Genomic DNA, 25,613 nt, shown 5'->3' with positions numbered 1-25,613 from the left:
TGCACTGCTTGTCTCAACCACTGATTATTTTTTAAATGATATTTAAAGTTTTTATTTTATAATTTCCTTCTATGTATCAGGCTGCCTTCTTGCATCTCAGGCATATCTTTGATCTGTACTTGCTCCTTGAAGTATAATGCAAGCTTCTGTTTTTTAAGTTACATCTATAAGGCTGAATGGAACATTACCCTCCTTGTTTGACCTCCCACATGCAATACACAATCCATTAAATCTCATGTAATATTTAAGAATTTAATACATTCTTTGCATAACATAACAGTAATAATACTGCCAAAACACTGCTCCAAGCAAAACTGCTTGTACAAACAGCTGATCTGTGAGCAGTGGAGCTAATGAAGCTGTGTTTCCTATAGATTTTTCTCATTTATTAACTGGCCCTTTCCCCTCTGAGGCTTCTCTGGAGTATCTGACTGTGCTGGGCCTATGAGGGAATGGATGCAGGGCTTGAGCATGGGCTCTGACAACCCTGCTTTCCTCTTCATTTTGGGGAGAGTTTCAAATGTATCACCAGGTACTCTTGTAATCACTGAGACTATCAGCAGGCCAAGTTAGGTGCAGATTCTTCTCTTGGCTGAGAGGACTGGGTGGCCAGTGGTACAAGTTTGTGTGGTAGCTTATGAGAAGAGAGAGCTTTCCATTTTATGAGATTATAAAGTGCAGTGACACAGCATGATAAGGCTGGAATTTCATATATTTTGTCAAGGTTAATGTCTAGAGGATGTTTTCCATCACTGATTAACCAAGACATCTTAATAATATGTGATATTGTGTGCAGATCCTTTAGTGTGTATGCTAAGCCTTTAATCTGTGCTGCTATATGCTTTTAATTTTCAATTGACTTATACTAATAGCTTCTAAAGGGTTATCCTTAATGCTGGATTTGACAACTCATGGAAGATTTATGTGTGACAATAATACAGTGTCTGTTACCATCTAGTGAGATTCTTAGTGATACTCTTGTGAACAACTTTCATTATATGGAAAGAATTTAATGTGGGATTTTTTTTTAAAAGTTTAAAATATCTGACTGAAAATTCTGAGATGAGAAAAACTTTCACCTAGTTTGACTTTTGCTTGTGTAATTACAGAGTTTCACAATGCTAGATTGGTGTTGCAATTAAATAGCTAATGTGACTGTTGATTAGTTTCCCATTTGAAATCATGGCAACTGAACAAGTGAAGGTTAGTCCATTTAGGCTCTTAGTAACTTTAGAATATAATATTGGCAGTCATTCAGGCTTTTAAGATTTTGCTGAATGAAACTCAAAAGAAACAGTAGTAAAATACTTGATTTGTCTAATTGGTCTTTATCATTTGGATTTAATTCACAGCTGTATCCAAATAGGGCTCCCCCCTCCCCAAGTGCCTGTCAGGTGCTGCCTCCTCTGCTCTTCAAACTTGAGATACAATCTCATTCAAAACAATGAAGCTATTTCCCTTGTGCCCTGTATTTACTATTTTCTTGTTCCTATGGTTTCTGGAAATAAATTAGCTGACAGTTGTTTTGAAAACCTAATCTATATACAAACAAGTTTTTCAGTGTTTAAATGGTGCCATGAAGAGTTTAGCATGGACTATCTCAGAGCTTAATAAAGTGCTCAGTGTTGTTATTGAGGTTAATCCCATAGCAGTCCAGGGTGCTTTGATTGCTAATTCAGTAGGAGGAGAAGGGTACAGCTCTTGCTTTACCAGTGAAGGCTTATCTTCTGATGTTGGAATTTTGTTGTCTTGTTTGGTTTTTTTCTCCAGCTAAATATTCTATTCCATGTAGAGTTTTCTTAATTTTATAAATCTGTTTTAATGTGGAATAATGCTTGGCTGTATGTAGTCACACTCAAATGCTATTTATTTTTATAAGCATTGATAATTTTGCTTCCCACCCTCGTGCAATATGGGTTGTTGTAGTTCAGACCATGGAGCACAAAACATACATTTCCCACATAAAATGTATTCTTCAGTTTGTAGGAGTGATCCAGGAACGAGGCATTTTTTCGGTTCTTTTTATTCTCAGCAGTGTGTGGCTGCCCAATGGTTTATTTATAGCACCTTGTCCAGATGCTGCCCTGCGTCTGTCTTCATGTGGGCACTGTCAAGACATTACCACCCTGCTGTGTGCCCCTGGCACAGTCTGAACTCTGCTGGCAGGTAGCAGTTCTCAGCTCACAGGCAAGGCACTGAGACACAGGAGGATTAGGGCAGAAAAATTATGCCCTAGATATTATAGTGACTGTGCATGTTTTAGACTTCACAACTTCCTCCTCCTCACTATAAAATTTCATCTAGAAAATAGATGGGGTTTTATCTTTTCCTTGAGACTAAGACAAAGTAACTTGAGTAAAACTACAGAGCAAATCAAACCAAGGGCAGAATTAGATTTCAGGTCTTTCTGCATGTGGCTGTGTGCTTGTCCAACTGGCTGTAGGTTGTATACCCCAACCACAGCACTTCACTATTGGCAGCTTTTGAGTATGACTGATGCTTTGAATTTCAGTTCTCAGCTTAAGTGTCCAAGGAGTCTGAACACCAGGTTTGAAGTGCTGGGAAGAGGAAGATGCCATGTGAGTCTTTGAGAAGTTTTGCAATTTATGGCAGAGAGGGAAGGTAAAAAGACCAGGTCAAAGGAGTGCAAATTACTAGAAATAAATTGTGAATGTATGTGGATGAAACATGAAAATGCATTCATACAGAGACAAATGATGTTGTATGTCAGTAGTTTTCTAGGATTTCTTATCTTGGTCTACAAAGCAGAAAACAATGTGTCAAAGCAGTTAATGCAATTAATTTCATGTCAGACTGATGGTGGTACCTCAGTACCACCACCACCAGAAAAACTAAATTTGTAGTTAAACTATTGTTTTCTAGTCCAGCTTCAAGATATAACAAGCTTGGCTGTTGCTTTTTGCTTTATACCAAAGGCCTTCTCCTTTCCCTTTATTAAAGCATAACCTCTAATTTGTTTCCAGCTGTTTCTGCTGTATGGTAGTTTTTGTATTACAGAGTAGCAGACAGGTTCAAAATAATGGATTCTTTCCTTCTACCTTGGCTTTCCAAACTTCTTGGTACAATTTTGTCAACTTTATGATATTTCATTTGTTCTTATCCCTTCCCTGCTTTGTTTTCTTGGCATGCTTCTCCCAATGTGTTTTCCAGTACGTCCTTATTAACCTTTTTGGATACTTCATGCGCTGTTGTTTTGAATTGAGGAAGTGTTTCATCCAAAATCACTGCAGAACTTCCTTCCCACGCTGCTGCCCAGACGTGCTGCAGACTAGCTGCTTAATTTGCACTGGCAGAATTTCAAAGTGAAGGTCAGCTGGCCAGGTTATCCCCCCGCGGGGCTTCTGTATCCCTTCCTAAATGGCATTTTTCTTCTGTTTGTTCTGTGTTTTCCCTTTATTTGTCCATTGGGAGGAAAATGGCTCCAGAAAAGTTGAATGCTGTGACTCCTTCCTTGCTTTAAGCTGTAACTCTCACAATTTAGCATGTATCACGGAAACAGTTTCAAGGCACTTTAGACTACTTATTTAGGGTTTTTTACATGTTGTCAGAGAAAAGTAAATCTGTCAGAAAATGAGCATTTTCAAGTCGGGTCAGAGAAGCAAAAGAGAAAGTGGTAAGGTTTGGCTTCTGGAATGGGGAACCAGCCCTGAGTGCCAGAATGGCATGTGAAATACTTATTCACAGAAAGATAAGAATATTCAGCAGCTGAAATATATTCTGATTATGTGGTAGCTACACTGTGTGTTATGTGTTGCTAAGCTCTACTGCTGATGTAATTTACTTGATATAATATGAGCACAGCTTCAGTGCACTCAATTTTGATCAAAATTAATTGTGTATATTTAAATTGCTGACAAGCTGAGGGGGTGTGAGTGCATATAAAGGCACCCAGGTCATCTGCTTCCCTATAGTCAGAGCAGTTGTAATGATTCCCAGCATTGGTGAGTTTGTTGAATTCAAAACTACCGTTAAAGTAATTTATTTTGAACTCCTAAGAAAGTTCCTAAAAAAGCTCCTTTGAAGAACAAATTGCATAATGATGTTGTTTCTAGGTTCCCCTTATTAATATTGTCGATATTTGGTTATATGTTTGATAAAGGCAGAAACTGAGCAGTGTTTTCTCTTGAAGGATACAGCCATACGAAGTGTACTTCACCAGAGCTTTCTTGAACTGGATGTGGATTATTGGGTCATCGTGAGAGGTGGGAATGCCACAAATTCTTCAGGGTTAGACTCTGCAGACTCGTGAGCTGAACAGTACGAATTCCAAAATAAGGAATGATCCCAGTTGTAGCATTTGCAAGACTGTTTGAATCTTAAAGACACAAGCAGTGTTGCCCTGTGAGGACTAAAGCTATTAATGAGGTGGAGCACATTTAGGGTTTGATACTGCTTTCATTATTCCACTCTGGGGAGGAGAGAAGACCTTGGGCCAGCAGTGGCTTTATCTGAAGGATATCAAACACAAACGGCGCTGCCAAGTGAATTAGAGGAGCTTTATGAGAAGATTTGGGATGAACTTGGAGTATTGATCTCATGAGATCCCTGGCTTCATAGTAACATCATTATTTTCAGTCCTGAAACAAAGGGATTTTCTCTCTGTTGTGAGCCAGACTCAACCTTTAGCTAATTACTCAGACTATTAGTAGAGGAAGGGAAAGATCCAGACCTTCAGTCCTTACAAAGTTGAAGACACAAACATGAGAATCCCATTTATAGCACTACACCTTTTAATGAGAAAGACTCTGCCCATATTTTTCATTTCATAGAAACCAACCAACCACAAACCTACAGGCTGCATCTTGGATTTTTGTTACTTGCGTCTGCTGGACACTTGTATTGTTTTATGGCTTGCTTAGCTGTGCCAACACAAGAAAAGTTGTAGAATTTCTTTACAAAACATGCTATTGAATTTAAGCTCTTTCTTTCTAAATTTAATTGTATTTTGTTTCTTTTAGTCTCCCAAAACCACAAAAATTTGGAAACTTCTTTTTTCAAAATTGAAAAGATGAAATATTTAATCAGAAATTCAGTATTTGGGTCATCAGTCTTGTTCAAACCCCTAACTGCTACTGATTTTGTGTAATAGAACAGGATATCCCTTCAGTATTTTTTCTATATAGAAACTTTGTGATTTCCTTTTTCCAGTGTGTTTTATGCCAGTGCAGAGAGCTGGCTGGTGTCCTCTTTTTGGTGGAACCAGGCAAATGTGACCTGCAGCAGCTTCCCTCTCTCCCGTGGCAGGTGCTCAGGGCAGGCAGCCTTGGCTTTGTGTCTGTGGCTGCAGCCTTTCATGCTGACCTCAGTGATGGGTTGAGTTTTCTCTTGAATGAGTTTAAATCAGGTTGACATGCTGTAAAGCTGAAATCAAACATACGAATTCTTTGCCGGGCAGACGCTCATCCAAAGAATGTGTGTGGTTTAGCTTGTGCTTTCCCACTGCACTTACATCCCAGGAAATGAGTTCAGAATTGTAAAAACCTGCTTCTGGCTCATCATCTTATTTTTAAAGTCTCATAGTTGTTGTTTTTTCCCACCTTCTCTTTCTGGGGAATAGAAGAAAATTTTCTGCTGTAGTGAGGATGGCTTTGTTTTTTTTCTAGGGCTGTACATGAACTTTGTCTGAACCAATAGCAGAAAGACTTTATTATCTGTAAGTGGTCTTTAGGTTTCTTCCTCCAGCAGTGAATGACCTCTATAAAAGATAAAACCGGGTGGAAACACCAAATTCAGTTATTCTGCTTTATAGGAAAGGACTTGGTGAAACCCAATCTTCAGTAATTCCCCATTTAAGACGTTCACAGGAAAGCTGAAATAGGCATTTTGGGGTACAAGGAAGAAAAGCTTATCTATTAAATGTAGATTACAGCCTGACAAGTTAAATAGCAATGTTGTAATGACTTTGTTTGGTTCTGTTTGGAATTGCTTTTGTTAGACCCGGGCTGCAATTAACGCACTGGAGCAGCCATTGTTCCTGCCTGCATTCCTTGGCTCTTTCGGCGTCGCTGGGAGTGGGGAAGCGCTGCAGCTTATTTGCATCTCTTTGAAAAGGAGTTACTTGAACTAGCTGAAATTTTGGTCGGTGTTTTTAATTTATCCGAAGGAGATGCTTCCCGTGCCTGTGTGCACGTTTGTAATGCCGGGGAAAATGTAAATAGGCACTGCTTGCGCTCATCGTGTGGGGAGCGCGGCAACGGGGCTGCGTTCGGTTTGTGCGGGGTAGGTGCGCACCGTGTGCTTATAATTAGCGATGGCTCATGCAGATGTCACCAAGACGAGTTGTGTAAGAGTTCTTCAAGACTTCTTAAGGTGTTTGCTTCGTATGGGATCTCTAAGGACACCCCGTTATAGCTGTCCAGGCAAAGGGTGCGGCAGGCTGCACGGAGAGCTCGGCTGGTGGAATCCTGCGTGAGTCCTCCCGGGGATGTTCTCAATGGCTCTCCTTTTGTTCCGAGCTTTTGTTCGTGTGCTTTTTATTTTTTATGAGCTAGATTTGTTCATTATGTGGGAAGCTGCCGCACACAGAATAAGGTGATCTGTATGATCCTAAAGTAAACAACAAATGCACTTCTAAAACCTTTTGTTTATAACTCGTAACTGTGACAGGGAGTCTTCAACTAGTCCTTGCTCATGGTTTCAAATGAGGTGTTGATGTGATAGGTACAGTTCTGGAAAATGTGTTTGGATTAACAAGGTTAATGGCAGAGCTGCAAAATATCCTCATTTGGTAGATTGAGAAAATAATCTACATTTTCTTCAGTCAAGAACTGAAGACTTTTCATTGACCTGGCTCTGTCACCTGTGGAGTTGTTTCCTAAACAGATGCCAGCTGACCCTGGGAAGGGGTCACAGTTGCTGAGCAGGTCTGATGTTCGGGAGCTCTGTTTTGCCCTGCTGTGTTAATCAGTGACAAAGTAGTTGCATTTATTTGCTGACATGATGGTGGAACTTCAACAGCAACTTCATGTTATTGGATTGTTTTGAAATTAAATGACTCTTTGGAAGGGCATTTCTATTAGTGTTTTAGGGGCAAGACACATTATTGGCTCTTAATAGCAAATGGAAGTTTAAATTGGCTACTGGAAAGCCTTTTGCTGGAACATTGCTTGAGTTTTCACTTATATTTGCTTTGTTTTATTTTTTCCTCCTTGGTTACTTTCAAAGAGAATAGAGTGTAAGGAAGGAGTAAGGATTACATTTTAAGTGTAGTTTAGCAACATCTATGTTATGTATGAAAATTCTATTTAACTTCAGAAAAGATATATTAAGCTGTCTAGACACTCTGCTCTTAGTTCAAAATTTAAGTACTCTTCTTCTCCAGCTTCCCAATAATGGAAATAAAATGAAATATCACCTTATTTTTAGTTACTGGATTTAAGAATGGGATTTCAGCTGTAATAGGAACTGCAGCTAGCTGTGCTGTATCCATCCTGGACTAAGAGATTTGAGAAGGAAGCTTTGCCAGCTGGAACGTGCCTCAGTGTTATCTGCATGTGTGTTGTAACAGATGTTGAGCAGAGACTACTTGTCAAAGGTACCTTCTAGGAACTTTTAAAGATGCTTGTTTGTTTCAGTACATTTTTCTTGCAACACTAACTTTTTCCATAAAGTCAACCACAAACTGCATTATTGGGGACTCCAGCTGAAACTTGTGGTGAATAGGAAATAGATTAAACACAGGTTTTCCCTTTTCTCTGGTTGCCAGCAGTGATGTCAGTAGTTTTAATGATCCTTACCTCAGCTCGCTGCTGTCCTCACACTCTCTATTAAAACACTTGTCTTCTGCACTGTTTTGTGTGTTGTTAAGGAAATGCTGATGGCTGGAGGTATCCAGCCCGTTACTTCATTTCCAAATAAGGTTCTTTCACCTTAAAGCACACTGCAATAGCTCACTGAGGAGAGAGGAGATTCAGATTGTTTTGTCAAAAATTCAGGAAATACTCTTTAGAAGTGCAGCAAAGAACATTTGTATGCTAAAAGTGAGGATAGTGCTTTTGGCTGTGCATAAGGCACAAATAATGGATCCAAGGTTTATAGGATGTGTATTTCCAGTGACCTCAGAGGAGCAGCTTTGCTCTCAGATTGTCTGTTTCCTAGACATCTTTGTGCATTCAGACAGAACAAGCACCACTGGACTGTAGCAGTAGTGTGGGTTGTCATTCTCGGTTACTCAGTTTGTGGTTTGTTGACAGAGATTGGTCAGAGGAGTTGGGTATGAAAGCCAGTAATTGTAATCAATAGTTTCAGATGGTCATTAGCAAAGATCCTAGCTGATTTTTTTTTCCCTTCCCAAAATTAAAAGAAAACAAAAACTACCAATACATCTTTAGGGGAGAGTGACAGACAGATTTCCAAGTTGTGCTGCTGAAGATCTGGAGGTGTAAGTACAAACTTGAAACTGCTCCATGCCCCTGTGTCCTGTCATGCCTGCAGCTGACGTTTGTATGAAATTCAGCCTGTACCAGGTCATGTCCTACATGATTCTGGCTCTTTATCCTGTCTCCAACTCTTGGATATTTCAGGCTCCTGTGATTTTTCACTCTTTTTACACATGTGCAGGACAATAATGTACAAGTGTTTATAACTGTGGGTTTCTTCAGTTTTCTTTTCTTAGTGAATTATTCTAGGAAGTGTTTTGTTTTTCCAATAGACTTGTTACCCTTGTTCTTCCTCTGCTCTTCTGACTTCAGAATCCAGGAATAAATGCCCTCCAGTAGTGGTTGAGATGACTTCTTGGCTGTATTGATAGAATTGGTGAGGAATTGGATGGGACAGGCTGTTTTGTTCAATACATGATGTATTTGAGTTTAGATGAATACTGGTGAAGAGGCATAGAACTTGGCCCTGATGCTGCAAATCATGTATTATTTATGCTCTTAAAATCTCTTAGCAGAATCAAATCAGGCAATGTAGAAAAGCTGTTTCTTGCTGTCCTTCCACTTGCCCTGTTGGTACAGGGCAGGTTGGACCTTTGGTCCTTGCTGGAGGCACCCAGCAGTTCCTCTGGCCCTGCTGGATGGAAGCTGGGTATGGAACACGCACCTTGGATATGCAGCACACATATCACGCACATTTTGCTCCTCCATTTAAACAAGCCATTTCTCTTTTGTGCTTGTCTTTATTAATAAAGTATGGCATTACTGGCTAATTTTAGGTCAAATGTAGTTGAAAGCTGACAGCTATGTGAAGCTGTGTATAGACATTTGGGTAGGAACATTCCAGTAGATCGCAATGTGAGTGCAGAGGAAAGTTGAAAGTAAATAAGAGATCTGTGAGATAATTCTCCAGGGAGTTTTCACAGCATACCACACATCATTTGCAGGGATAGGCTTTCCTTTCACTTGAAGGACCACACAAAGTAAATTTTGTTTCTTGTGCAATTAAAGAATATGGGACAGGAGGTCTTTTCAGTTTTTTCAGTTCAGCGTATCTATGGGAAGCCTTTATTTGTACTGAGGAAAATGCACTGTTTACCTGTCTCTTCAGGAGCACAGTTAATATTGAACAAAGAAATAGACACACTTTTATGTAAAATATGAGCCTTGCTTCAGCAGATTTTAGCAAAACTATTGAAATGTAAATGCTGGTGGTCCTCTAACCCCAGTTAAAAGACAAGTTGTATTCATTTCAGTGCTGCGTGTTTCGGTCCCCAGTGGGTCTGACTGCATGTCAGTGGTGTGCAGGGAGGAACTGGGACTGTGGTGTGAGAGGCCCAGGGGTGCTGGGCAGTGGGGGACACCAGGGCTGTGTGTGTGGCCTGCCAGTGCCACAGGGCCTCAGGAGCAGTGGGAGGCAGCCCTGGTGCCCCAGCGTGTGACCTCAGCTCTGTGTCCCCCAGCAGGGACCGTGCTCCCCACGGGGGCTGGAGCAGCTGCCAGCAGGACGCGAGGCCATCCAGCCCTGAGTGCATCCTGCCGGGCACTGCCTTGCTCCTCATCAGGGCTGGGAGTGACAGCCTGCCTGTGGAGAACCAGCAGAAAGGCAGAGTCCAGAGGACTCGCTGACCCAGACTGGTGCGCTGTGCACTGCCTCAGGGGGGCTGCAGCAGATGAGGAGAACGGGGGGACAGGGTCAGAGGCAGCTTCTGGCATTCATTCCCCTCTAAACCTGTGCTGTGCATTATTGGGGCAGGACCTTGTTATTCACTCAGCCCTCTCTCAGAGGGAAGCAGAATGTTGATAAATTTATGGGCTTTACCAGGATTTTCTATGTACAATTTTTTTTTTGGACTTGTATATCAAATAGGGAGTGGTAATGCTGCACCCTGAATGCTCCATTCCTTGGTCATCCTTCCCAGGCCAGCCTGGTGTTTGCAGGTGGCCAGGAAGGCCTCTTGTAGGGCCTGACATGCAGTGAATCTTTCTTGTAGCTGGTAAAAATGCCAACAGCAGGCTGGTGTTTGGAGCTTTCCTTTCTCTTGTTACAGGAGCTTGTCAGAGTTAATCAGTATGGACACTTAAATTGTTTCTGCTTAGGTGAATCTCTTGCAAGTTTTAAATGTGTTTCTGACTGCTTTGAATTTTATTGCCAACATCTGTTTTAAATGCTTTGGGGGATTCACATGCTTGAGTACAGTTCAATGTGTATATGCCATAATTTTTCAAGGTGCTAACACTTTCAGTTTGAATGATAACTCTTTTAAAGAGAAGAAAAACAAAGGAGGGGTGGGAAAATAATTGCAGGAAAGTTTTAAAGTGCTCATGATGCTAATTTTCTTTCTCTTTCAATTTCAGAATGATGACCTACACAACCTCAACAAATCCTTCTTTTAAACTCATGGGTATCAAGACTATAAATGTTTCATGCTATCACAACTAGGACCTCACCTCCTCCTCCTCTTCCTCTGTAAATGGGTACGATGCATCCAGTTCAGTTTGTTTACTTTACACAAACCTCAGGAGTTGTTGACTGAGCTGCACATCCTGTGTTGTGCCAAGCAGAAGCACTGTGACACCTGGACAACAAGTCTCTCTTACTTCATCCTCTACCATAAGGACTTAGCTGGCCACATGAACTGATGTGCCCACCACTACATCATGGTGAGAATGGGTATTTTACTAGCACATTTACACAACTTCATTTGCTGCTGAAAACCTGTATGACAAATCATCATTGTAAATTATTACATACAAGACATAATGTTGGTTGAAGAGTATTAAATATTTAACATAGGTTTTGATTTATACATGTACTTTTTTAATTAAAATGTAACTTTTCCTACAGCACATCTTTTTTGATGTGGAACTGAGGTATACTATATTCTGTTGTAAACAGAGTGGGGAACCTGCTTAAAACAAGGCTTCTAAGAATAGAGTAGGGTACTATTCTTGTTTTAAGATTGTAATTCAGAAAATAATATAATACGAGTCATTGGTCCCTGGGCCTTGATTGTACAGTCATATTTACTGATACTATCAGTTGTAAGATAACCCTGATGTTGAGCTGAATTCTTTCCAAAAGAAAAAATAATTTTGTACTCCTTGTAAAATAATAGTCTGTATTAACTGCAATGAAGACAAACATTACTGTACATGGGTATTTACAAGTGTCAACTTTAATTCATCAATTGCACAGTAACTGACAAAAAATCAGAAAAAAGAAATCAAAGTCTTCCATTGTATATATTGTAAAGAAGAAAAACAAAGAAACAAACAAAAAAACAACCAACAGGAAACCACAAAGCAAAATGGAAACAAAAAAGGGTGAACTTTTTAAATTTACTCTTTCCCTGGAATGAAAATGTGGGTGTTTGTAAATTCTGGAAATCTCTTTCTATATGTAATAAACTAGATACTGTTTTATCTGCTGTAGTGGGTTTTGGGTCTTTTTATTTTCTTGGTAAGCTGTCTCAAATATATGAAATTGTCCTACCAGGTTTCTGTGATGTTGCCATGGTTTGTCACTCAGAATGGCTGTGGACCACTGTAGCTTAAGAATGAATTGAAGTGTAATTAGGTGGAGTAGGGAGCATGCTTCCTTGCATTCCTTCACTAAGGCCCTTGTTTCAGTTTTCTGGAGACTTTTCAGGATACAGCTCTCCTTCCACTGAATTCAGGGGAAGGGTTCACAGAATGTAAAATCACTTGGAAGCCATAGCAAGACTTCAGCATAAAATTTAAAAAGCACAACTCAGATGATTGTCTGGAAATCAGTGCAAGAGGCACGACAAGGAAAAATTCTTCTGTGACTCTCCTCTGCTTTACACTGATTCTATGCAGATGAAAATTCTTCTGTGCATAGCATGTGCAGAGTCTTAATTCTTTTGGGGACTGGAAAAATACTGAGATCATGGATTTTCAAGTAAAATGTTGTTGAAGTGATAATTGAATTTGACGCCATGTCAGGTCCCCATTGGTCCCTCGTGCTTCCATGAAGCAACTCCATGGGCTAGTGCACATTCAAAAGAATTCTTGTTATCAGGAAAAAGCAGGCAGGCACAGCAGCAGCTCTACCTGCAGGAAGGCTGTCAGCCCTCAAAGAAGGAATTTCTTCCCCTTGAGATGTTTATGATGTCTGGGATTAGGCTGTGGTTAGTGCAGTGTCCACTTCTGACTGCAGCATAGATGAAGGGGCCATTGCACAGCTGCTCTTCACCTCTCCTTTTGCTGGAGGCTTACAAGTCCCTTTGCTCTGCTGGTATTACTGCACATATAAAACCACTCTGACCCTGTCAAGTCAGAATATTCACTTAAAAAAGGACTTGAAGTTTAAGAATGCTTAAATCATTCCAGATTGGGAACAACTGCAGCAGTGGTGATGCTGGCAGAGTGAGGGTGCTGCTGTATGGGGAGGCTGCAGCCTGAGAGGGATCTGTGCCTGCCCAAGTGCTGCCTTGGAAATCTTGGCCTTTGCTGACAAAGCAGTCTCCTCTCAAAGGTTCTGATACCAAACAGTAGCAGACAAGAGGCTTTGCTGCTTTCTTACATAGAAAGGGGCAAGTGGATCTGGAGTAGCTCACCTTTTAGCCTTCATAAGCAGTGATGTGAATTTTTCCAAAGAACCATTAATACCTAAAAAGGCAGCATTTGTTTTAAAAAGAAAGCCAAGTGCATCAGACCAGTATTTAAATTTCCAAATTACCCATTTTTATTTCATCTTAAACCTTGGTTTTTTGTTCTTTTTTTAAAATGGGGTTTATTTGCAATGAAAGCTTGCATATATTCTGAAGTAAAAACATAAGAACAACTCACCCTCAACTCCTTTGCCCAGTCTTCTCCATCTTAGTGAATTAAATTAAATGTTTACCGTGCTGATTTGGTTACTAAATATTAGCCTATGTTGATGTTTAAGTGCCTTGCATAGAAAAGTATTTAATGTCCATTGTGCTTTGTATTGTTCCAGGTAATTTGCAGAATCTGGCAATTACTAAAGTCACAAGTTTGGAGGTGCTGGAAGCTACTGTTAAGGTTTAATAGGCACCAGTGAGTTCATTTAATGTTGGTAGGAGTACTTCACAGTTATACCTCTGTGAGCAAATTTTGTCCATAAAACAAAATGAATTCTACAAAAGTGTAGGAATTGGCAGTGGTCATTAGGGATGGCAGGGGGATGGTGCTGATCTGGTGGGTTTCCCTTCATCTTAATGATGGCACATGAGCAGAGAAGGAGCTTGTTAAAGATGTTAATGTGTATAGGGCTTATGTTAATCATTATTTTTTCCTAAGTAAAGTTCAAGATGCCTGTTCAGCAAATGTTTTGAAAATACTTTTGCAACAAAGTGCATTCATAACCAAACCTAAAACTCTTGATTATTGCATAGATTTTTATTCTTATGTATTACAAACTTTAATAAATAGATGATTATGAACTAAACCCTTTTAAATTAAAGTATAAATGCCTCAAAAATACAGTGCTATACTATCTTTTATGAATTCTTTTGCACTGCCTGCCACAGAACAGATTGTCATTTCTCTAAGTTTAAAAATGAGCACATGGGATCAGTCCTAGATCAGCTGGTAAAACTCAGATGCTTGGAAGTTTATTTTGCTTTTAATTTTTTTCAAGTGGAAGTTTCTGATTATTATTTGAGTTTCTTTCTGGCTCTCTTACTGGCACAGCTTCAGTGTTCAAAAACTCTGTATTGAATGCATTTTATTAGTGCTATTGGTTGAAAATGAGAGAAGTTGGAAAAACCATTTGAAGCAGTCTCCAGGAGCACAAGGAGCATTTACACGCTTGGGTTTTGGCAAAGATTGTTGTGTTCAAGCTCAGTTTGATTGAGTTGATGTGTATGTTGTGGAACTCTAAATAAATTTTTGTCCTTTTGGTATTTGATACTAACCTCTTTACTTAGTATTTAAAATATCAAGTCTTCCATAGTGTTGTTTTGGTTTTGTTTCAGTAGAAGTACAAATTCAGAAAGCAAAAAGAGAACTCGGGCCGTGTTCATACACATGTTCTGGTGCTGTAGCCTTACTTGGTGCATTTTTAAGAACCAAGCACTGTGTCCATCTTGCTCCCAGCTGACTTTCAGCTGGAGCTGTTTGGTGCCCTGTGTTTCACTGCAGGGCTGGGTGATGAGCAGGGTGTAAGCAGCCCCCAGCTGTGCTGCTTGGAGCTGTGTGACCGGCGCAGCAGAGCAGCCTCACGGGGCTCCTGCAAGGCTGAGCTGACCCCAGTGCCTGGGAGCAGCTAGAGAACAGCATTCAATGCCCATTGACTCCATCTGGGGACATGCTGCAGCTCTTGTTCTGCAGCTTCATTCAGACTAAAGAAACAATACTGAAAATAAAGAAGTTATGGCAAATTTTTGCCCATTTCCTGTGTGGCCTCCAAGCCATCTTTGGGTGCAGATGATTTTGGGAGTATTTTGGTGTTGGTTTTTTGTTTGTCTGATTTTTTCAACCTGCAAACTTAGAGACTAGTTCAGTGGTGACAGGGAAGTGTAAATACTGTAAAGTGACAGTATTCACCCTTGCCTATTTCACCTTGTATTTTTCTACCTCTCAGTATTTTCACTGAGATGTGATTTTGAAGATACTGTAAGTAACTTGTTTGTGAAATTAGCAGATCCCCATTAAAAAAAAAAAAGTGAAAATGGAAAAAAGTTCAGGACTTTCAGTTTAGAGAAAAACTTTTATTTTGTCTTTGCATCTTTAAGGTGATATTGTTCTCAAAAAAGATGAAATGAGGAATCTGTGATTTCCAGATGTATACTGAAAGAACATTCACACGTCAGAGGAGAAGGTGGAGGCCAGTGAAGGACTACTTGAGGAAGCACGTGTTATGGTAACTTCTGTATTTAAATGTTTTCAGGTTGGAAGCTTTTGTTCTACATTTGGAATAGCATTAACAGGATAATTGAATGTTAATGTGTGCCTGCAGTGGCTGGGCTTGGATGTCACAGGAAACATAAGAACTTTGCATGTCCACTGTAAGACAGAGTAGGGCTGGGTGCAAGGCCTCAAGAGGGAAGGATGGAGGGAGAGCTCAAACACTCAGTGCCTTGTGAAGCTTGCTGGGGACAGGTTTTTTGGCAAAAGGTTCTGTGCCATTCTGGATTCCTGATCTGAATTAGTGGATGGTTTGGAACCTGGAACTTTACGTTACTGAAGGGGCATGGAAAAGAAACTGCTGGGAAGTCCGCCTAACCTATGGAAAAGGCTCTGCTTGGTTGGATCCCCAAAACTCCTGTTTCTGCTGCATTAGGACACTTGACAATTGTTTTTGGAGATGGACACCAATAAAATAAAATAAAATAAAACCAGTCTGCCTTCTGTAGATGTTGAATACCTCTCAGAGAAATCAGTGTCTGTAGGCAGATAAACTACATTGAATCAGAACAGCAGGAAGTGGAGCTATGCTGTCATGGCTTGGTAAAATGGTTCTTTTTCAACCAGTCTTGGACCCTACTTCTGTCTATAGAAATTGAAGTGCTGGTTAATTTCAGGAAAATGTCCTGACTGGAGAACTCGCCTACAGTGTTTGTAGAGGATAGAGCCTTGCAAGGAAAAACCATTAGAACAGCAATGCTGCTACAAAATTGATAAAAAATTAAAACAACCAGGTAATGTCTTTGATACTTTTACCAGTAATTTTTGAAGAGGAAAAGTTGTGACTTACAGCTCTGCTCCTGTCTGTCCATCCAGAGGCTTGTGGGTGGCATTGTATATGGCTGTCACAATCTGTGCCTTTCTTTTTTACTTTTAACTTCAAAATCAGTCTGGCACCATTTGGTTGTTGGATGTCATGGCTGAACCCTCCTGGAACATCAGCAGGGAGAAAGTCCCTCCTGCACATGGCTCTGCTCATGGGGCTTTTCCTGGGGTCCATCTCTCAGACTGAGAAGTGAGAAGTCTTTCTCCTCTTGTTTGCTTGTGTTTGGTTTTTTTTATTGTAATAACCAATGATTAGTTAGTTGAATAAAATGTCTGTTTTGTTGTGAATTATTTGCTGCCAATAAAGTACAATAAAGTTGAAATTGTCAGGGGCTTTCTCCTCAGGTTATTGTGGATGTGGCTACTGTCCTGCTCAGTTTCATCATTGCAGTGGTAGTGCTTTGTTTTCTCACCTTTTTGAAGATGGACTGAAACAAGAAATTATAATTTTAACTATCTATCAATTTACTGTTTCACCTTCAGCTTGTGAATTTAAAACAGCCATTCATTTTTCTTTAGCCAGTTTTGAAATTTGATTAAGGCAGATCTAGGAAAAAGAATTTCAACTCTTTGGTTTTATTCAGGCAGGAGTTTGAGAGCAAAACAAACCCCATATTTCTGGCATATCCTGATTCTGCAGTCAGCTGAGCTGGGTGCAAGGCAAACGTGTCACTGTTTCTTCCTCAGGCTGTATCTTTTGAAGTCAAGGCCAGGTTGGCTTTTGTTTTTAAAAGGTTGATGAAAATTAGGTGAGTTCCAGTTCCTGTGGTTGTGGGGTTGTGGGCTCAGTCCAAAACATGCATTTGAGCCCATGCAGGGCCAAAAAAAATTTTTGTCCTTCAAATTACTAACGTCAGAGAAAAACTGTTGTGTTCTTATATGACAGTGGTGTCTTCAGACAGCCCCGTGGTTCCTCAGAGCCCTGCACCGCCCCTGGTGCTTGGCCTCCTCTGCCTCAGCCCTCACCCCCTGCCCAGCCGCCCTTTTCCCACAAGCTCTGGCTTTCCTCAGGCGCCTGCCTGGCAGTGATGTGGCTCCTCCTGACAGCCTGCCCTTATCAGGAGCATGTTTTGCATTAATTTCAGCCTCTTCACAGCATGCCCGCCGCTGTGGGAGGGAACGCGGCCTGCTGGTGGAGAGCGTCCGTCTCCCTCAGCCACACGCCGCTGCCGCCTCAGCGGGAGCATGGAAAGGTAAGCTGAAATTCTTTTTCCTAAATCTGCCAGGAGGCAATTTGCCTGGATTTCTTCCCTGTTAGGCTGTGTGAAGTGGCCTGGTAATCTGTTGGCTCATCACCAGTCTCCAGTCATGTGGGTAATCCTGAGGGTTGTCATCTGAGGTGAAAGATAAGGCCACGGGCCTGAAAGTGACACATGGATGTGAAAGATCAAGAGACTTCTGCCTGCTGTGTTATTTTTAAAATTAGAGCTAACAATGATACACAAGTGAGCTGTTTAGTTTTGTCTCTTTCAAAGCATTACATGAATGTGAATAAATAATTTGGTATTATTGCATTAGTCTTGTGTATGCAAAGCAAAACTGATTTTTACCTCCATTGAGGTGTTAGGAAGATGAAATGATGAGTAAGAAGTACATAACTGCTGCAGTGTTGGATAAAAAAGAAATGCTGGTAAGGAAGCTATGTAAACTGTGTCCTTGCAGAACAGTAGTATTGTCCAGCCCTTTTTCTCCCTCCAGATTTCAGTGTCCCCTTCAGATCTGTTCAATTTCATCTCAAAAATCTCAGTTGCTGGAAAGTTTCCGTGTTTAGTCCTTTCCACTCCTGAGTTTCGTTCTAACTGTTGCACAGCCAAGGTGCTCTCACCAGAAGATGAGCAGTTCAAGCCCAGTCTGCAGTTCTCTACCCCCTTTTCTGTAATCTCTTAGTGGAAGTCACACTTTTCCCTGACTCAGGAGGCTGCTGCTATTCAGGAAGACCAATGCCCGCTAAAGGTTCATCAAAGTGATTTCTACTAAAAAAGCCTGTAAACGATGTACAGAAGCTCAAAGCAAGTATATCCTTAAATTAAGAATGGCTCTACAGGCACATAAGTTCTTTGGGGAGCCTGTGTTTTTTATTCCAGCAGTCTCATTGTGAAAGCTGGAGCTCTATGAAATGCAGATCTTCAAAGCTTCCTTGAAGATATGATGCCTGTGACTCTCCCTGTCAAAACAGAAGTCTCATTTAAGGTCACAGTCAGCAAGTTTTCTTCCTCCTAATACCTCTTCCCTTGGATGCTTCAAGGAGGGAACTTCTTATTGTTGAGCTCCTCACCTCTTCACCTTACCAGTGAGCTCCTGGTGCCTTTTTGAACTTTTCCTTTGCTTTCCTCTTTTCTGTCAAGCACTTTTAGCACATGAATGTTCTTTGACAGCCATATGCTGACTCTGGGGACAGTGCTGCCTTAGTGAAACAGCAAGCCAGCAGAACTTTCTGGAGACATCCTGTGAGCAGCACTGGCTTGGACTTAAATGACCCAAGAACAGGGGAAAGTGTGAAATCCTTAACTTGAAATTGCCATAGTAGGCAATGGGTCCTGAAACCACAGGCTCTTCAGCTTTGCTGTGAGTAAATGGGCTTATAGCATAAATATGGGGAGGGAGGGATAAAGGAGGGGGAAATAAGATTATTTTCCCACATAACAGAATTATTTTGATTATTTTAAAAGATTTGGTCTTTTCTGACATCTTCAGAAATGAAGGCCTGATGGAATACTGGGAGGGTTTTACCTGCTTGAGTAATTTTGTTCCTGACTAGATATGTCAGGAACTTCACTTCAAATGAAAAGTTAACTCACTGTTTGTTTGGGGTTTTTAAAACATCATTAAATAAACACAATTTAGAACATGGTTGCACAGGTAATAACATTACTCAAAAGGCAGAACTTTCTAGTATGAGATAGCATCCTATTAAATTTATCCTGGCTTTAGAAGAGAAACAAGAAACCAGAAGACCAACAGCTCAGAGAACATGTGACTTTCTTTTTGATGGGATCCCAGATGAACTTGGTGTGCAGATTGGAGTCTCTTTCCCACAGTATGTGTTGCACACCTTGCTGTCTGGCAGTGCAGTGGAAGTGTTTCCTAATGAAGCTTCCATCACTGTAAAATAATCACATATACTTGCCAAGCAAATAATGTCATAACTGTGATTTGGGTTTGTCAGTCCATTTGCTTAACAGCCTTATTTAAGCAGGATGTTTGGCATATATAACAGTAATAGAAATTGATGCTGAATAGGTGAGATTTTTTTGAGAAGACTTGTGCTCAAACCTATAAGAATGTGATGGCTTTCTGAGGTATTTTTTCTTTGTTTTCTTGAGGTTTTTTTACTGCTTATTAGGTTTGTGTGTGTGCAGAGTAGAAGTGACTTTCAGTAGCTTGTCAATGAAAAATCAATGACTGATTGTGTTGTAACAGACATTTGGATAGGTGCTCTCTGATAAATTTATATTTGATCTTTTTGTAGACATTGCAAGTGTCACTTTCCAGCCGGCAGCAGCTTTTCTAGCTCCAGTGATCATCAACTGCTATTTTGGGAAGTTACAGGAAGTACATGCTTAGTCTGAAAATAGTTAAGGCCAATTCTTAAAAAGAGGAGTTAAGCCATCTATGACTTACAATTGACATAGATAACTGTCATTATATTATAATTATTCCCTAAAAATATTTCAGGAGCTATAATTAGAAGGAAACAAGAAGTAAAACTCAAAGGAAACAAATTACAAGTCCAATGTGCTTAAATTCTCCCTTTGTCATCTTTGCATATTTTGTTGTTTTCAGTATTGCCACATATTTATTCAAAGCAAACCTCACCCAGGAAACGAGTCAGATTGCTCATCCCTAACATTTGCATTCCATGGTTTCTTCTCTGTTGTTCTTGAAGGTTGACAAATATAAATTTAGATTGACTTTGCTTGGTTGAATAGCCTTGGTGTTTTAGCCTAATTCTACCTGTAGTGTAGCTGTTTGGTGTCATTGCAGTACTGTGGTCTCTCTAGGTATAATATTTTCATTCATTTGAGGGAAAATAATTCAAAAACAAACTTGAGAACTCCTAAGACAGTGCCTGCAGAGACAGGTTTTATGTCCTGTGCTCCTTCACAGAAAATGAAAGGTCAGGAGAGTTAAACAGGAGTGCTGATTTTGCTGCAGGAAAATGCAATGCCTCTGTATGATCATGAGTTTAAATTACTTCTCCAGCTTTGTCACTGCCAGAATTAATCAGGGTAATATATGGCAGAGTGAACTGAAATACACAAACACAGTAAGGTACCCTGACTTCCCGAGACAAGGAAAAAAAGCATTAATTTCTGAGAGATGGCTGAATTAACAAGATCATTCTTTACCATATGAAGCAGTCCATAAGATATTAGTGCATTGTTTTGTGTAATGTTTTGTTTTAAAGGTGAGACTTAAAATGAAGCTGCTTAAAGGAAGTTCATTATCATAAGGATTCTTTGGGGGTGAGGGGAAAAATTTTGTGATTCCCTGCCAGGTTTTTGTCTGAAAATGGGGTTGGTATGAGAGTAAGCTGTGCACAGGCTTCCTTAAACCAATGTCCTGAAGCACACAGCAAATAAACACATTGGAGGTTGTAATTATTATTTAGTTGATGCCCTGTTTTAGATCCAGTTTAGAGAGCAGAGAAGAGATGTCACCCTTCCTCCCACCAGCAGAATTTGAAGGAAGTGAAAGCTGGGTGCTAGGCTCAAGCTTGGACAGTGTTTATGGAGGGATGCAGTGGGTAAAAGCAGACAACAAGGATTAGGAAAAGCCTAACAAAGTCCACAACTGTGATCTTTGCCCAGGGAAATGGGATGATCCAAGTGGAGCTTGGATACTGAATTTACCTTGGCTCACGTGGTTCTGGCCTTGCCCGGTGTCTGCTAAGCAGCGGTGACCTCAGAGGAGGGCTCAGCCAGGGGCCAGTGCTGTCCTGCCCCTGCCATGGCCCTCCCCCTGGAGCAGGAGTGTTTGCAAGGGCGATGCCACAGCCCTGCCTGGCCCAGGCAGTGGCTGCACCCAGCCCAGCGTGGTGGGAAATCCCAGTGCTGATGATCACTCATCCCTGACACACCGAGCTCAGAGCCACTGCTCAGGTGCACAGTGGTTATGGACCTCAACAAAAAAAGTGGGAATTGGGCTGGTCACAGAACAGTCAGAGCCTGTCATGATGAAGTAATTTCCTGTACTCCACACAGTCAAAGTGTCCTCCTTCAGTTTTATAATTTATGAATATGTTCCTAGGAATAAACACAGGACTTGTGTGCTCAAGGCAATTGTTTAAAGTTCTATCTTGCTCTTGTTTCACTGCATAACAAAATCCCCATCACAGATGTAGTAGTCAGGCCAGAGACAAAGCTTGTAATGAACTGATGGTAATTTGTTTTTTCCTAACACATACCCTTAGATCTTTGTAACCATTTCTTTGTTAATACCTTCTTGTGTACAGAGTATCCCCACCTGCGTGGAAAGTCTGCCACTGCTACAAGAATGACTTGACCTAGATTTTGAAACAAAAACTGAACCCAGGAGGTTTTCAGCTGTAAGCTTACATTTTCACTGGAACTGAACTTTCCCAAAAGTACATTGGCCTTGATCAAGGTCTGGAACGGGTGGGCCGAGAAGGGAATTCTTGCAACTCAACCCTGACTTTCTGATCCAGCCAGCATAATTATAGTTTAGCTACCGGCCAGTAGCACTGCTCTGGATAGCATCAAAGCATTCTTGTGAAGCGTTTTGAACTACTCCCAATGACCACTTTTGTGGTCTCTGTGCGGCAGCTTCTGAGCACACCCCGAGCCGCTCGGTGCCCAGGGAGCTGCAGCTCCTGCACACAGAGCCCAGCGATGCTCTGGGGCGGTGTGGATGGCTCATTGGAAAGGCCGATAATTTGCCTGCTCGGGCATTGTGGCATCCATTGCATAACTGCACTTCAAACGCTGTCTGGAGTCCGTGGCAGCTTCCCAAGCAGGATCTATCGCATTGGATAATGCATCCGGAATGGGCTCTATCAAAAGCTTTAGCAAATCAATGCCTACAGAAATGTAATTTGTCTTTAATCAATTGCATTGTTAAGAGTAAAAGAGGAAATCGTAGATAAAAGCTTTAGGAATACAGAAAGGAAAAATTTAATTTGTAGGCAGCTAATTAATTTGTTTTTAAGATGTGTTTTTCCAGTTGTTTGCTTGTTGAAGGAAACTGATGTGCTGGAAGGAAAAGACAGTGTCCATAGCAGTGTGGTTGTCTGTGCAGAGAGTAGTGCAAATTATTTGTGTTTGTTTCTTCTTTCTTGAAGGACTTAAAATACACGATCCTATAGATGTGTTCTGATTCAAGAAAAAAAGAAGGAAAAAGGGAATTAGGTGAAACTGTAGAAGATAAGGAAAAAGGAAATGGGGAAAGCATCAGAATGACTCTCTGAGAAGGTCTGTGTGTATGAAGGTATATGTGTAAAACCAGTAAATGCTCCAACAGCACCAACTGCAGCTTAACCAAAGGTCACTTGTTGCCCTTGAAAGCTCAGTTCTATTTTTATCCCACAACAGCGTTAACATCTGTAATTCCTAGGTATTTATTCATTAGTGCATTACATGACATGATGGGTTTTGTGTGGGCTTCAAGTTATGATTTCATTTCTGTTAAGATGCACATGTCCTGTGAGATGTGTTTAAAGCTGGATATTCATCCATTGGAGGAAATGTTGAACTGCTTGTGTTTTCAGAGGATGTTGAATATTCCCAGGTCTCAATTCCCACCCCTGTGAAGTGGGCTACAGTTCAACAGTTTCTGTTGGACCAAGGTAACTTTGGAGTTGCTTTCCTGCAGGTGAAAGCTCAACTAGACCTCTGTCTATGTGAGAGAGGTCTGTGCATGATTCTTATTTCTGTAGCAGCTTGCTCACGAAATTAGATAATCCTCTTCTATTGCTGTTTAATTGGAGGGATGTCTTCTGGGAAAGACAAATACATATAAATCTGCCTACCTGTTTAGATGGTATCTGAAGAATATCTGTGAAATTTAGAGGCCATGTATTTACATTTAACTGTAGTCATTGTGTAATACTTCCTGTTCCATGTGCAGTGAAAGAAATTAAATAATGACATTTCCTATAGATGTATCTAAGATTAGCTGTCAGTCAGCCTGTCCTGATAATGCTGTGAATCCAAGCATTAATTTTCAAATGCTCTCCTTTTCCCAGTTTTCTATCAGCTTGCTGCTGCTATTCTTAACTCCTGAGCAGTCAGCATTTGGGCTGAGGAAATATGTAAAGTTGGGATTTCGTGTCTGTGTTTCTTATTGAGGACAGCTTAAAGCTGGAGAGGTGAATCTGAACATTTGTGGGGAAAAGCTGTCTGAATAGAAATCAGAGCTAAGCACTATGAATTTTTTCTATTTATTGTTTTAAAAGCAAGTGAGATTTTTATAAAGTTATTGGAAATTACTTAAATGGGACAGATACAGGAAGTATCTTTATTTACAGCTTTTGGACTTGCCCTGATTTCCACAAGTACAAGGTACTGACAGATGCTGTCTTTTACATTGGGCTCTGAGGTTATGGCACATTTCTGAGAACCAAGCCATTCTTAAGGTATTCAGGTCTATAAAAAGGGATTTATATAATTTGAAAATATTGTGAATTATTTGAAAAAAAGAGTTGTATTTGAAAGAAAAGCATTGCAGTTGTTACGGCACTGTTAAGGAGCAGCAAACCTATCAAGAACACCACAAGGAAAGCTTGTTTGCATGAACTATCATGCATTATTTCAGGACTTAAATATCTTCTTTTTGTTTTATTGCCATTTGCAGTGTTTTTTCTGTTGAAGTGAGATAGTGCTGATAAAGAAACAAATCTCTCCTTCTCCTCCTGCTTGATGTGAACTCTCACCTTTGTGTTAATAATCCACAGATTTAAAAATGGGTGTCTGTGCACATAGACGCACATGCACATAAATAACAGTTTACAGAGTGGGGGGAGAGTGACAACTGCCCCAGAGTGGGGGAATGCTGTGACAACTGCCTCAGTAACTTCATGAACCTAAGTGCTGACTGCTCTTCAGAGTTATGGTCCTTCTGTTCTAGGGTGAGCATTGCTGGAGGGTCATATTACTATTCTGTGTGCTGTATATATTTCCTTGACTTCTTGCAATAAAAAGAACCCCTGCTTTTTCTGTAAGCATTTCCAATTTGTAACAGATCAGCAACCCAGTGTTGTTTCTTTGGCAGGGTGAGGCCACCAAGACCTGTCCTTTTTATGGGTCTTTCCAGGTGATTTACTAGCTATGACTTTCCCTTCATATCACACTTGAAGTTTCATCAAAATGATTTGGAATGTGCTGGGATCAAATAAATGGCATAGGCTAAAGCATCTGTTTGCCAAGATAACCATACTACAACTTGCCAAACCAAACATTATTGTTAGAAACATGGCTTGACCATAATGCCTATCTCTGAACTGGAGTGGGAATGGTTTCATGGGAAAAAGTTTACTCAACAATATATGGGCTCATAGAGCCTGTGTTGGAAAAGAGACAGCATTCTTTAGTTTAAATAAGTTGAAACTGCAGCCAGTACTATGGCTTGTGGCTGATCTTTATTATGTGCTATGTTTTCAAATTCTACTTTTTTTGGTTTTAAAATGTTATCTCAAAATAATTCCTTTTTTAACCTTGCTTCCCCCATTGCTGTTTTTGAGGACTCATTAGAGAAAGCAAACTGTATCCTCAAAGATTCTTCTTTGATTATTCAAAGATTTTGCTTTTGAATTTTGCGACTATTCTGCCTCAAGGAACACGCAGCTGATTCTTGACTTTACAGCATTTGGGTGCTTTGGCTTGAAACATCATTGTAGCATTGGAAGTTAGAAAAACATAAAGGTTTCATGATGAGATTATTGGAAAGGAAGTGGAAGGAGATGTACTGGATGTTGGACTTAACAGCTTTGCATTCAGAACTGGTGGGAGATTCACAAATTTAGTAGTATCACCTAAGAATGGCTCATTTCTCTGACATGGCTCTGACAGGGCCAGGGCTCTGAAAGGCAGTTTCAACATTTCATAACCTACCTGAAGTCATACAGTTATATCAGTTGTGGATGGGAACAACAGAGCAGGATAGATTCCTTGCCAGCCCCACAGAGAAAAACCAGGACACATTGATGGAGCCAGCTGCAAATTTAGTTGAAAAGTCTTTTCCCTTGATTTTTGTGCATGGCTCACTCAGGTGAGGCAGTGCTGTGAGGACAGTGCAGCAGCAAAGCCATGTGAACTGTTCCTCACCCAGGGGCTGGACTGAACTAGTGCAGGGGCAGAGCACCAGATTAACAGGATGAAAGGGGATTAAGTAATCAGGGTAAGTTCTTTTTCCTGGAAAACTTGGAAACTTGGCTGTTGTTTCTTCTTGCTCTTTAGCAAGGAGACCCATGGCTGAGCAGCAATGCTGAGATTGTTTTTTGCCTGTACAGAGTTTGTTCCAGTAGATTCTGAAGAGGGA

At 40.6% G+C, this 25,613-nt stretch overlaps 1 protein-coding gene across 1 annotated transcript in view; it reads left to right on the top strand.

The window, feature by feature from the left end:
• The window catches only part of IRS1 (insulin receptor substrate 1), a 48,802-nt gene extending 36,975 nt beyond the window's left edge, over window positions 1–11,827 (top strand). The window contains exon 2 of the mRNA XM_066556687.1: window positions 10,755–11,827. The gene's annotated coding sequence lies outside the window, so the exon portion shown is untranslated. The remainder of the gene's footprint in view (window positions 1–10,754) is intronic.
• Window positions 11,828–25,613: the final 13,786 nt, after the last annotated feature.

Source organism: Molothrus aeneus, chromosome 10 (assembly GCF_037042795.1).
Source record: "Molothrus aeneus isolate 106 chromosome 10, BPBGC_Maene_1.0, whole genome shotgun sequence".
In the NCBI taxonomy this organism is placed as follows: Eukaryota; Metazoa; Chordata; class Aves; order Passeriformes; family Icteridae; genus Molothrus; species Molothrus aeneus.
This window is presented reverse-complemented; position numbering and strand designations above follow the sequence as displayed.